This window comes from Blastomyces dermatitidis (assembly GCF_000003525.1).
Source record: "Blastomyces dermatitidis ER-3 genomic scaffold supercont1.11, whole genome shotgun sequence".
NCBI classification, from domain to species: Eukaryota; Fungi; Ascomycota; class Eurotiomycetes; order Onygenales; family Ajellomycetaceae; genus Blastomyces; species Blastomyces dermatitidis.
This window is the reverse complement of record NW_025544784.1, coordinates 140,524-154,086: the sequence shown is the minus strand read 5'-3', so window position 1 is coordinate 154,086 and position 13,563 is coordinate 140,524.

Genomic DNA, 13,563 nt, shown 5'->3' with positions numbered 1-13,563 from the left:
ATCTATTCAGTGTAGACCTCTTATAACAACATTCTTCTCTGCTATCTGAACTGAAAGATATACAGAATCTCTCAGAGAGTTTACTCAAAGCAGTAAGAAAAGTAACTAAGATTACTAAATTAGAAGTGAAACTCTGTATATATATGAAAATTCTAAATAAGATTGAGATCTTGTATACACAGTGACAGACTGAGACAGAAGCTAAGTAATAATTAATATTTATCACAGATTAAGTATTCACTATAAAGAGCTTTACTGACATAATCATCATTATTAATAAAAATAGAGAAAATCAGATCATAGACCTGCAGCAGAAAATTAAATATTTATACAGATAGATAACTGCACTGAATCTGAAAATCTTATTATAATTATTCACAATCTCTTCAGAAGTATACACATTATCTGAGATCATTGCATAGAATGAGAATCTGAATATGAAATATACTAAGTCAGAAGATCTGCTGAAGCTACTAAGCTTTAATAGCAACTGAAAAAATAATGCTGTAATCAGCTGACTAAGTCAGATGCAATCATATTATCAAATTGAATGTAAACTTATAGATAGACAGTTAACAGAATTTCAACAAGTCTTAAGATCTGTTATATTTCTATATAGAAAAGTGAAGTTATTATAAATAACTGATGAAAAGATAAATCTCACAGATCTGAAGTGATATTCATTCTTATAAACATGAAATGAGTTTTTTAAATGAATCTTACACAACTTTAAGAAAGTAAATGTATAAGATAAGTATTATAAATACTTCACTGAGTGTAGATAAGTAAGTGATTTTATATTATACTTTACACACTTCAGCTTACACTATCTTGTATTGAATGAAGAGCTCTTAACATCTTTCTATTTATAGATCTTTATTCATGATCTTACATCTAAGATGGGAGTAGAATGAAAATACTTAATCTTATAATTAGATACAGTGAAAGAAGCATACAATATTCTTATTATATAGATATAAGTGAGTTAATTATAACAGAAAATGCTGCAATCAAGTATATCTCAGCAGAGAACAGATAATCAGACTTCTATAACACAAGTTATACATTTGAATGCAATAAATCTAGATTTGAATATTATCACTAAAGCACTGAATTCTCTGAAAAAGATATTCTCTGAGTGAAAAACTTGATATTATAAGCATCAAGCTTGCTTCAACTGCAGATGTTAAAATCATGATACAAAGAATTACACACAGTGTGCACAGTTAAGAGAAACAAGAGAGTTAAAAAACTAACAGAATCAGTGAGCTCAGAGACACTCACTGATATTCTATAAAAAGTCTTCAAAGTGAAAGAGATATCTGTGTTAGATGATTCTCTGAATTTTATAAATATTAAGAGAAAGCAGACTTCTGAATAAGATACAGGCAAGAATGAAGAAGCAGACACTTATCTCAATATCTTAAGATCTGAAATGTTAATGTATAGAGAGCACTTGAATAAGAATTGAGAGATGACTGTAAAGATGTTAGTGAACACAGAAGCTTCTATATAATATATTAATAATTATATAATCTGAAGACTAAAAGAGGTCTGTCAAGTCACAATCACTTCACTACGAACTCGCTCGATTTTTCGAATAAGAACCCGCCGATAGATCCATTGAAAAGCCCTCGATCATATGAGCATTCTGACCCCATCGCCGACCGCATACCCTGTGTGGTGGTGGAGTTATCCAGCCAAACATGAACTGGATGTTGTTCAAAACTCCTGTATGGGATTATCCCCCGTTCTCCCCTACCACACCACAACCCCGGGCCAAAGTGCCATACAAATTGTAAGGTGAAGAGACCTAGCCATATGCACCAATCTTCTTGATGTTGGAAGATCCCCGACCTGTAGTTGTGAAGATATCTGAGAAGCAATCTCTGCAAAAACCCTGTCCATCTTTGATGTTTCTAAACACCAATGCCAAGTCTCACTCTCATACCGCCCTTTTCAATCTGGCCCATCCCCAGCAGAAAAATACAAAAAGATATCTCAGTGATAATATCAAGTACATAATCAGTGAACAATGAGTCAACAGCATATTAACAACTATAAAATCACTATATCTCAAGATCTGACTGAGCCTTTGATCCCTGCACAGTGAGATATATTAAATCTAGCTTTAATATCTCAATATTCAATAGATTCTGCAAGGGATTGAGAACAGCAATACTAGATTTCTATTGAATTTGAGAATTAACTCTATATTGATATAATCATTGACAAAGTCTTCTATTTTGAGATATAAATAACCAGTTCCTCTACATCTCACTGACAATATTTATATTATTATATAGAAACAGACTTATATTCTCTATAATATCAAGACTCTGAAGAGAGAAAGTCTTGATAGAGAGTATACAGTAGTACATATTTTTAGCAGTTTCTATCTCATTCTTCTGCAGCAGTTAATGCAAAAAAAAAAAGATCTTAGAAATAGTTTTTTACTTCTCTTGAAAAAGTAAGGTGTTTTTCTCTGGGTTTTATACAATATTCTTACAAAGAATAAAAAACAGAGCTGTTTTCTGTCATAATTTCATATTCTTTTAAGTAAGAATTACTTTTTCAGTGACTGAAGAGCTTTCATTAATACTTAATTCTTTTTTACACTCTTTATTAACTGATTTGAGTTGTACACTTATTATTATTATTATTCTTCAATATCTACCTGAGAACTTTAGTTGTCAGGGTTTTTTCTATGTCTGTAAAGTTAACTATTATACATTCATCAATTTCAGATATGCAAAATCAGAAAATTCCAGCTCAGAATACAAAAACTGTTTACAAATTGCAGTGTTTTAACATCTTTTGATACTTTGAAATCATTTGACAATATCATGACAAAAGAAAACATGACAAAAGAAAAGAGAAAAAGAACACAGTCTCAAAGATAGACACATTAAATAGATAGATAGAAAGAAATTGAAAGATAAAGTAAAGAGAGACTATAACAAAATAAATTATTAAAAGAGAGTGTATAGCTGTTTTAACAGACTATATCTGATTGATTTCCTTCTCTTCATACTCAGATAATTCTGAATTTAGCCATTTTCTTGTAGCTGCTTGAGTTTCTGATAGAAAGTCTATTAAGTATTTAATTCCTGTCTCAGTTGAGAATAAGAATCTCATATTTAATTGATTTAGATCATACTTCTCTTTCAATCTGACTCTGAGACTATTGTATAATGCACAGTGCATTACAATATACTCAGAATTCTCATTTGTATTGCAGAATGAGCATTCTATTGAGTCAAATCTATCATCAAATCTTTGTATATAAGATTTGAAATAGCCATGTCCTAGTTTCAGCTGTATTATAGATGAGAATATTTTCTTTTTACATTTAATTGAACAAGATTTCCACTTGGGTTTTATTTCAAATCTTGAATAATGTGTACTCTTCTTTTGTTTCTGCCAGCTTTCATTTCACTTGTCTAAACAAGATTCTTTTATTTTTCTCTTTATAAAAGATCAGGACATAATTTTTTGAATAGATCTGCTTAATTCTGCACTCTTTTTTGCAGCTGAATCAGCCAATTCATTGCTATGAATATTCATATAAGCAGGAACTCAGTGCAGATGAATTATCAGCTTTGATGTTCTTCTCTTTTGAATTTTCAAAACAGAGTTTAAGATTCATTCAAGATTCATTTGATTATTATGAATCTAACTATTTCTAAGTCTTTTTAAAGCAGCTTGACTATCAGAGAATATTCATGTCTCTTTCAAACAATTTCCTCTTTTATGAGATTTTATTTCAATGAGTTTGAAAGCTTTCACTATTGTAAATCGTTCAGCATCAAAGACTTCATATTCAGAGCCTAGATTTCAGAAATCTGAGATAAAATTAATATTATCTTCAGTATAAGCAATGTCTGTGTCTAATCTATTCAAGTTCTCATTTTTTGAGCCATCTGAATAAATCAGAATAGAGTCTTTTATATTGATTGTGAAAATTCTCTTCAAATGCTGTTCATATTCTTTCTCTTTTGATAGTTCATTTATTTATAAGTTTATAAGAGATTCAAGCTTTTCTCTCCAGGGAGATAACTTCTCATGATCAACTTTTTCAACATTTAAACAAGAAAATTGATTTTTAATCAGAGAGTATAGTCTGTACAGTTGAGAAGGCATTTTCTTTGAAGAATTATTTTCATTTCAATCAAGAAATTTATTCCAATCCAGTTCATTTTCAGAGTTAATTGATGAAAATGAAGAAGAGACTCTTTCTCTGATTATATGATTTGAGCTCATCTTTACAACTCTCAGAGTATAGTTCATACAGGCCTTTTCAAATCTAATAGCAGGAGGAGGAATTGAAGCTTCAATTTCCATTGCTTTAATAGAAGATGATTTGAATGCTCTCAGAATTCTTCTCAAGACTCTGTTTTACAGACTTTGAAAGAGTTCAGTGAAATTCTCTTGATTATTTCATCAAACTTGAACTCCATAATCAGCTACTGATGTAATACAGGCTATATATAACTGTCTCATAGTCTGGAAGAATAGACCCCTCTCTGTATTTGATAGTCTGATTATGTTGTTTAATAGTCTTTCTGCCTTGACAGTTCTTTGTTGAATGTGATATTTAAAATTCAACTTGAAGTTTAACCATACTTCTAATTATTTGATATTTACACTGGGTTTAATTTCTCTATTTAAAAGAGTTAGAGATAGTTCTTTCTCATTGAATCTAGAAAAGAAATGAATTAACTCAGTTTTATCTATATTAAATTGAATTTGATTGATATCTGCTCTAACAAAGATTTCCTTTGCAGCTTCTTCAATTACTTTTAAATTCTCTTTGATAGTTTTTGAGCTGTAGACTAGATCAATATCATCCACATAACTCAGAGATCATACTATTCTCATATTTCTATTTTTGAATAGATATGCAGTGTATATTGTAAATAAAATGAGTGAGATTGAAGATCTCTGTGATACTTCTATTTTTATCTCAGTCTTATCTTGTTTCATTCCATCAAAGAAGAGTTGTATAATTCTTTTAGATATAAAACAGTTAACTCATTTTATTAGAGAAAGTGACAGTTTTAATATCTTCAATGTCTGAATTAACTTTGACTTTGAAACATGATCAAATGCTTCTTTTATATCAATAAAAACTGCAGTTGAGACCAGATCCTCATGCTTTGCTATTTGAATATCATGAACAACTGAGAGAACAGTGTTAATTGCAGAACACTGTTTTCTATCTCTCATTTATTCACTGAATAAAAGAGAATCATCTATAGAGCTTCTAAAAGATAGTTGAGTAGCTATTATCTTTTCTAAAACCTTTTCTATGCAGTTCAATAGAGATATTACTCTATATGACTTAGGAATTGAAGTCTTTCTATTAGGTTTTGCAAGAATCACTTCAGTGACTTCTCTCCAGCATTCAGAATGATATTCATTTTTCAAGAGATTGAAAAAGAGCTCAAAATATTCATTCTTTAAGTAGGAATATGTATTTTGAATAATCAAGTGATTAATTGAATCAGGATCTGCAGCAGTTTTAACAGAACTTGAGAAGATAGCTGACTCTAATTCATCTTGTGTAAGATCAGGCCATTCTCAGTCATTTTCATTAATGTAGTTGAGAAGTGATATATTCTCTTCCTCTGAATATGAATCTGAATCTGATGAGTTCTGAAAGAGAATTCTCATGAAAGCTTAACATTTTGTCTTAAAAGAGTTTGCTGTATATGATTCATTCTGAAACTCACATTCTAAGGCTGAAAGTTTTGCTACACTTCTTGTTTTAGTATAGTTAAAAGCTTTAAAAACTTTCTTTTCTTATGCTTCTTCAAGAAATTTATTCCAGCAGTCTGTTTTAGCTCTTTTAATATCTGAAAAATATTCATTTCTGACAGTTTTGAACTCTTCATCAGATATTATATCATTCTTTCAATCTCTTCTAGTAGCAGCTAATTCTTTCCTTTTAGATGAGATATTCTCATTTCATCAAGATTTTGAATACTCAGAAGATTTTCTTTTTGAAATATTATCTCTAACACTTGTTAGAATAATAGATGTAATAAGCTTCACTCTATTCTCAAGCATTTCATTTGAGATATCTTGATCAGAATTTCAATATAGCTCATTCTGTCTTTCAGATTTTAACAGTTTTATACTTTCTTCAACTGCTTTTCAATCAGCTTTTTCAAAGTTATACTGATTAGAGAGAAGAGGATTTTCACTCATTTATTTTTCACTCAGTTCAATATCAAATTGAATAATCTCATGATCTGATTCTGATGTCTCATTTGAATCAATAAACCAGTTTACAAGTCTTCTTTTCATTAGATTTTGTGACATGAAGATTAGATCTATAATAGACTTCTGTTTCATATCTTTTCTAAAAAATATTTGTTAATCAGACTTATTAATCAAATCTATTGAATGCTCAAAAGTTCATTCAATCAGATTATCAGCTCTCACTGCTCTCTTACATTCTGAATTCTATCAGAGATGATGTGTATTGAAATCTCCTGCAATTATAGAGTTTCTTGATGAAGTTATGTTCAGAAATTCTCTATCAATTATTCAGATATTGTTATTTTTCTTCAATGACTTTTCATTATAGATATTTATGAGCTGTATAGTATCAAACTCATTTTCTTTATCTATAATATCATCTACCAGAATATCAGAGTCAGACATGATATCAAATCTTAGATTAAATTAATATCTTGATCTCTTTCTTTCATAGATTACTACTCTTGACTTTATCTCAGACTTTTGAGATAAAAAGCAGTAGTAGCTTGAGTGAGAAATGACATATTTTTACTCAGCATCAAAATTCAGCTTCTGAAACAGTATAAAATCAACTTTTTATTCAAATGCAATTTGAAGATAAGAATAAATACAATTTGAGTTTCTATTCACATTATTTTGAATAAATGTGATTTTTGAAGAGTTTTTAAACTTTTTTTGTTGTTTTTGTTGTATATTTATACTAAAAGAGAGTAGAGTAGAATCTAATCACTATCATCAGATAGTAGATTATAACTATTCTGAAAAGTAGAAATCTCAACTGCCTGTATTATATCTAGTTTATTATCAGAGTCATTTCTCAATTCTCTAATCTTAACAGAAGTTTGAGAATTCAAATTCTGTTTACATTTAGCTGAAGAATTGAAGTTTGAAGACTTAGATAGTTAAGAGTTTCTTCTTTTTAAGCTTACAGTTGTAAGTCTACTGGCTTGACTCTTCTCTTCAGTTCTAGATTAACTTTGAGCTTTATCTTTTCTCCAGTTCTTTTGAGTTCTAGAAGCAAATATACATTCTTTTAAGCTAGATACATGTTTTTCTTTGCAATTAGAGCACTTAAGCAGAGTATATTAACAAATTTCACCTCTTTTTGAGCATGTTTCACATTTATGCTCACTAGTTTTATGATCTCTGGCACAGAATGCACATTTTGAGTCTCTAAAATATGAGATTGCAAAGTGTTCATATCTTTGACAGTTTGAATACTGTGTTTGAGCTTTGAGATTCATTCTTGAGTCTTTGTATTCATGAACTCTCATTTTCAAATCTGCTACTCTTACTTCAGAGATCTTTGACTGTTTAAGTGTTTTTATATATACTAGAACAGAGGCATTTCTCCTGCTTTGTCTGAACTCAATTGAATTTAGTCATATAGGCTTCTTTCTCAGTTGAATAGAGTTGTATTCTTTCAATTCATTTTTGAGAAGTAGTATTCCTTCTTCACAGTCAAAAATTTCAACTGAAATATTATAAAGAATGAATTTGTCTCACTTTTCATCTCTTTTAGATAGAATTATTGTGTTTAGCAAAGATTCTACTGCTGACTTTCAGAGATTCTTATTCTGAATAAGGAATTCAGCACTGAATTCAGATATTGTAGTCAGAATGATAGAGTTTTCAAAGAATGATAACTCAATTGAAGCTATAACTGGTTTTTGAACTTCAATATCAGTCATTAACTGAGAAAAGAACTGCTGATTAATTTCATTTCTGATTCTGAAAATGAGATTTGAGTTTAGCTTATTTCTTTGCAGAATGTCCTGGTTTAAGACTTTGAGAATGAGTCTTCTATTTCTGAAGATTTGAAAGTTTTTCTCTTTTTGCATTTTCTTTTTCACTTTTCTATGAATAGAGACATGAGCAGTATTCTTCTCAGTTTTCTCAGGATTTTAAGCAGGTTTTGAGACAGTAGGTTTAGAGACAGCAGATTCAGCTGCTTGAGCATATATTTTCTTCTGATTCAAAGAAGAACAAGAAGTAGGAAAAAAGAAAGAATAAGAGCAAGATGAAGAGTCAGTGATTATACTAGGAATTTTCAAGGTTTTTTGAACTATGTTTGAGATTCCAAGTTTGAACTTGATCATCTTCTGTAGTTGTCTAGCCTGAGTATGAAGAATTAACAGAACTTCTTCATTCATCTCACTCAGACACTGCTTTTCAAGAATCTTGCTTACTTTTTCAAGTTTCTGTATTTCAAGAACTTGTTGTTTCTCTATTTCTTCTTTCTTTCTTCTCTTCAGAATTTCAATCTCAGGAATAGCATTTGAGAAAGCATCTTTTTCCACATCAACTGAGTGTATTTTTAAACTCATTGTTTTCACTCAATGAAAATGTGGTTCGGAAGAATGTACGACCGTCGGATAATAACGCGGCCGCTTCCGAACTACTAGCGTACGCGTACGAGTGTAAAGGGGCCATAGTGTACGCTAATTAATTTAGTGTATGAGATTACAATATAAGAAGCTGGTGTACACCTGTAATTGTACACTGGCTTAAGCAACCTTTGAATCACATCTGATAGCATGTCTAAAAACCAGTGAGAAGCACAGGCTCCTCCAGGGCGTGATAATTCCATCTACAAAGCAATTCATAGTTATCATGTCAGTGTGGTCCTAGAATGCCTCAAAAGATAGTGTATGAAGAGTGGTGAGTGAAAGAGCATTCAATTGATGCTGCTGCTTCACTTATTAAGGGAAAACTCCACACTCAGGCAAATGCCACATATGTGAACAGATGAGGTGTGAGAACAGAGATGAAAGCAGTGAACCAGATTCAAAGAAGACCACTCTCCACTCAAAGAGATAAAAGAAGGGAGTGGCCACCACTGAAGTTGTATGATGATAACAGAAATTATATAACAACACAGTGATATAACAATAGACATCATATAATCAACAAGAAACTACTAAAATGAATACCTTCTCTAGCTGATATGAACAACACTCTTCTCTGCTATCTGAATCAGAAGATATGCAGAACCTCTCAGAGAGTTTACTCAAAGCAGTAAGAAAAGCAGCTGAGACTGCTGAACCAGAATCAAAGCTCTGTATGTATATGAGGATTCTAAACAAGATTGAGACCTTGTGTACACAGTGACAGACTGAGACAGAAGTCAAATAACAATTAGCATTCACTGCAGATTAAGCATTCACTATGAAGAGCTTCACTGATACAATTATCATCATCAATAAGAATAGAGAAAACCAGATCTTAGGCCTGCAGCAGAAGATTGAATATTTACACAGATAGATAACTACACTGAATCTGAAGATCTTATCACAATTGTTCACAATCTCTCTAGAAGTATACACATCATTGAAGATCACTGTGCAGAATGAGAATCTGAGTATGAAATATATCAAGTTAGAAGATCTGCTGAAGTTATTAAGCTTCAATGATGACTGAAAAAATGATGCTGCAATCAGCTGACTAAGTCAGATGCAATCATATTATCAGATCAAATATGAACTCACAGACAGATAGTCAATGAAATTTTAACAAGTCTTAAGATCTGCTGCATTTCTACACAGAAAAGCAAAGTCATTATAAATAACTGATAAAAAGATGAATCTCACAGATCTGAAGCAATATTCATTCTCATAAATATGAAATGAGTTTTTCAAATGAATCTTGTACAACTTTGAGAAAGTGAATATATGAGATAAGTGTTATAAACACTTCACTGAGTGTAGATAAGTGAGTGATCTTATATCATACTTCACATACTTCAGTTTATACTATCTCATATTGAATGAAGAGCTTTCAACATCTTTCTGTTTACAGATCTTCATTCATGATCTCACACTTAAGTTGAGAGTGAAATGAAAATGCTTAACCTTACAGTCAGATATAGTGAAGAAAGCATACAACATTCTCATTGTATGAGAATAAGCAAGTCAATTGTAACAGAAAATACTGCAATCAAGTATATCTCAGCAGAGAACAGATAATCAGACTTCTATGACACAAGTCATACATCTGAACATGATGAATCTAGATCTGAATATCATTGCTAAAGCACTGAATTCTCTGAAAAAGAAATTCTCTGAGTGAAAATCTTGATATCATGAGCATTGAGCTTGTTTCAACTGTGAATGTCAAAATCATGATACAAAAGATTGCACTCAGTGTACATAGTTAAAAAACTAGCAGAATCAGTGAGCTCAGAGACACTCACTGATATTCTATAGAAAGTCTTCAAAGTGAAAGAGATGTCTGTGTTAGATGACTCTCTGAATCCTGCAAATGCAAAGAAGAAGCAGGCTCCTGACTGAGATGCAGGTGAGGATGAAGTGAATACTCATCTCAATGTCTTGAGGCCTGAAATGTTAATGTATAAGAGGCACTTGAATAAGAATTGAGAGATGGCTGCAAAAGTATTAGTGAACACAGAAGTTTCAATACAATATATTGATGATTATATAATCTGAAGATTGAAAGAGGTCTGCTAAGTGAAGAATCTCTGATACATAAGATTATCTGATAACTGATATTTAATATCACCTACAAAAGTAAGAGTTCTCTTGCACTTCAGAGAATGATCTTGCTATATTTGAGTGCAAGAGCTGCAGAACATAAAATACAACTTTATTCTCAGACTCAATTGATTTCAAAGGTTCAATCTGCAGATTCAATGACATACATGTCATATGCAGTTGATTAATAGGAAGAAAATGGTTCATACAATTCTATCAACTGATATGAGAAGAACATTCCATGTCCCTGATATAGAAGAGTTAAATCTGCTTACATATCAACAAGCAAAGAGAACAATTCACAAGATCTCATTCAAAAGCATTCTGTATGTCATATGAGACCTGGAAGCAGAGAAAACTAAGATAAAGAATATGCAGAAGAACAAGCATATGAAGAAGCTTCTGAAGAAGTATAGAAAGATCTTCTGAACAGATCTTTCACTGAAATTGCTGCTGAAATAAGAATTTGTACATGAGATTGATACAGAGGATGCAAAATCAGTCAATCAGAATGTGTACTCTCTGTCACAAACACATCTCAAAGAATAGAAGTGTCAGATCACAGATCTTCTAGAATGTGATCTCATATGACTCTTATTAAGTGTGTAAGACTTTCCAGTTCTATTTGTGAAAAAGGCAGGTGAGGAGTGACAGATGTGTATTGATTATCAAGCACTTAATAAGCTTATAATCAAGAATGAATATTCACTGCTATAGATTTAACAACAGTTGAATACAGTCAGAAACATTTGATATCTATTGAAGATTGATCTTCTCTCAGAATACTGACAGATCTGTGTAGATGAACTGTCAGTCTCACAAATCACATTTAATATGTAATGAAGAAAGTTCAAATTTCTGACAATGTCATTCAGTCTGACAAATGTGTCTGTCACTTTTCAAATGATGATGAATATGATTCTTCATAAACAGAATGAAACCTCATGTCTTGTATATCTCAATAACATTCTAGTCTTTTCAAACTCATATAATAAATATCTGAAGCATCTTGATGAAGTGCTTATAACTCTGACAGAGTATAAGCTCTATATTAAATCAATTAAGTGTGTGTTTGAAATGAAAGAGTTGAAGTTTGTGAGATATGTAGTGAGTGATGACTGTATACACCTCATTCTGAAGAAATTGAATGTCATAGTGAATTGACTGTGGCTGAGAAATGTACACTATGTATAACAGTTTCTTGAGTTAGTCTCATACTACTGCAGATTTATCAAGGATTTTGCATGAATATCTGCATCACTCTCAGATCTCTTAAGAGAAATGAATGCAAATCTGTGAAAGAAGAAGTTTCATTCAATTATCTGAAATGCTGCATGTGAAGAAGCTTTTCTTACACTGAGAGAATGTATAACAACATTCTCAGTGCTTATTTAATCAGATTGTAATAAATCTTTCTACATTGAGATGAATGCATCTGAATGAGCTATCAGAGGCACTCTTCTACAGATGAATAAGAATAACAAGCTGCATCTGATGATGTATGATGATAGGAAACTATCAGACACTGAGCTCAATTACTCAGTGTATGAAAAGAAATTGCTAGTGATTAAGCATGCACTGACATTGTGAGATAGATATATTGACAACAGGCATACAATAACAGTGATCACAGATTATGAAAGTCTCATCTATCTACAATTGATGATAAAACCTTTCAAATACTTAGTACATTGAATCTTGGAGTTTCAAGCATACAATCTTCATATCAAATACTGAAAGAAATCAGACACAGTGATGCCTGATGCAATCAGTTGCAGACCTGATTTCATGAATGAGAGTTCTGTGAATCAGATATAAGAGATGTTTGTGTTAAATACACTGAGAGAATGCAAGAAATTAGAATGAGTGAATGTCATGATCTCTCACTTGAAGAATGACAAGATATTGAATGATAAGTGTCTTATGAAAGTAGTAGAAGAGATGCTTCTGAACTTCAAGCTGAGAAAATTGGAAAATAACATTGTACTTTACTGTGATCTAGAATATGCAGAAGCTCTCTATCTAGAATCTTCATTTAGACATGACTTGATGGCTTATATGCACAAGGAATTCAGTCACTTAGAAAGCTCTGAACTCATGAGTGTACTTGAATCAAGAGTATACTGATCAAGCATGGCTAAGAACATTCAGACATACACTTACAAGTGTCTGAATTGTCAGGTTGTGAAAGAATCTAAGAAAGAATTAGAATGTGAGAAAGTGCAATATCAGATGAAGTGTACAATACAACTGTTTGAATGATGAGAGATGAACCTCATAGACATATTACTGTGAACATCAAATGGAAATTGATGAATAATCACTGCTATTGATTACACTACTGGCTGGCCAGTTGTGAAAGCAGTTTCAGAGATGATAGAGAAGATGATGACAAAGTTTCTATATGATAAGATCTATATCAACTATGAAATACTGCACAAGATTCTAACTGATAATAATGTGAACCTTGTGAGAGAAGTGATGAGGCATTTCATGAACTAGTTACAGATAAGATATTATAGAACAACATCATATCATCTGCAGATAAATAGAAAGATGAAATACTTGAATGAAATCTTAAGCAACATGCTGATGAAATATCTAGTGAGCAAGTCTACAAGACTATGAGATGAATATCTTGAGCAGGTGCTATTGGCCACGCGGATTTGACAGCATGCAGTCTTCAAGTGTTCATCATTCTACCTGTTGTATGAATTGCATCCGCGCATCCCAGAGAATGCTTTGAAAAAGATGAGAGAGAAAGCAGTTGTGAACACAGCAGGAACAGCAGTTGCAGATGCAGCAG